The sequence below is a fragment of the Limulus polyphemus genome, unplaced genomic scaffold (assembly GCF_000517525.1).
Source record: "Limulus polyphemus unplaced genomic scaffold, Limulus_polyphemus-2.1.2 Scaffold7250, whole genome shotgun sequence".
NCBI lineage: Eukaryota > Metazoa > Arthropoda > Merostomata > Xiphosura > Limulidae > Limulus > Limulus polyphemus.
Window position 1 is genome coordinate 1 of NW_013672860.1, and position 1,563 is coordinate 1,563.

Sequence of the window (1,563 nt, forward strand, 5' to 3'; positions counted from 1 at the left end):
GGATGGTCTAGACAGACTAGATGGTCTCTTGGAAACTAAATGAAAAGATCTTGGGATGGTCTAGACAGACTAGATGGTCTCTTGGAAACTAAATGAAAGGTTCTTGGGATGGTATAGACAGACTAGATGGTCTCTTGGAAACTAAATGAAAGGAGCTTGGGATGATGTAGACAGACTAGATGGTCTCTTGGAAATTAATTGAAAGGTGCTTGGGGTGGTGTAGACAGACTAGATGGTCTCTTGGAAACTAAATGAAAAGATCTTGGGATGGTCTAGACAGACTAGATGGTCTCTTGGAAACTAAATGAAAGGTTCTTGGGATGGTATAGACAGACTAGATGGTCTCTTGGAAACTAAATGAAAGGAGCTTGGGATGATGTAGACAGACTAGATGGTCTCTTGGAAATTAATTGAAAGGTGCTTGGGGTGGTGTAGACAGACTAGATGGTCTCTTGGAAACTAAATGAAAGGAGCTTGGGATGGTCTAGACAGACTAGATGGTCTCTTGGAAATTAATTGAAAGGTGCTTGGGATGGTCTAGATAGACTAGATGGTCTCTTGGAAACTAAATGAAAGGTGCTGTTCAGAGTAAAGATGTCATGCCATTATCAGTAACTTAATAGTCGAACCTGTTATATTATCAACCAGATGTGCACGGAACTGGACCAACCCTGTAGTAGAGAAAGAATGTTGACTATAAGAAGTGTAAGAATCTGTTGTACACAAAAAATCAGATGTGTATTTGTATTCAAGATATGTCTGTGAATTGCAAACGTCAATCTGATTCAGACTCTGACTAGTTAGAGTGCAAGGTGGTGTTCATCAACAACATTTCATTGGTAAAGTTTTATTGAAATATTGAAATCAGGCCTTTGTCAGTTGATACTTTTAGATAATCTTGTTTGTTTGTTTTTTGTGCTTTATAAACAGGACATATCTACTGTGAGTACAACATTCCTTGCTTGGTCATTTTGTGTTTGTTTTTTTTCCAGCTAAATTTTATCCATGAATATATGAAAAGCTATACTAGAGATTCTTCGATTAATATACAAATGCAGGATCAGATCTTGAAAGAGGTTCAATGTTTTTCCCTTGCCTCACACCTCTTTTGGACTTTGTGGAGTATCGACAATGGATATTGTTCTACCATCAAATTTGGTTACTGGGTAAGTTATTATTTAAAATGTCTCTTCCATAGTAGGACAGGTAAAGTTTTAACTGCTGTAACATTTTGTTTTATGCTGTTTCAGGTTTTAATACATTGTTAGTCTCAGTTTCCCATCATACTAATCTCCACCTATCATATTTATTGAATGGTTTTCATCAACTCTGAAAGTAGAATTTCATGGACAGTAATTTATTGAATGGTTTCCATCAACTCTGAAAGTAGAATTTCATGGACAGTAATTTATTGAATGGTTTCCATCAACTCTGAAAGTAGAATTTCATGGACAGTAATTTATTGAATGGTTTCCATCAACTCTGAAAGTAGAATTTCATGGACAGTAATTTATTGAATGGTTTTAATCAGGTCTGAAAGTAGAATTTCATGGACAGTAATTT

The 1,563-nt window shown here is 35.9% G+C and overlaps 1 long non-coding RNA gene across 1 annotated transcript in view; it reads left to right on the forward strand.

The window, feature by feature from the left end:
- The first annotated feature begins 12 nt into the window (after window positions 1-12).
- The window catches only part of LOC111089745, a 6,267-nt gene continuing 4,716 nt past the window's right edge, over window positions 13-1,563 (forward strand). Inside the window, exon 1 of the long non-coding RNA XR_002613955.1 lies at window positions 13-1,166. This is a non-coding gene — a long non-coding RNA (uncharacterized LOC111089745). The remainder of the gene's footprint in view (window positions 1,167-1,563) is intronic.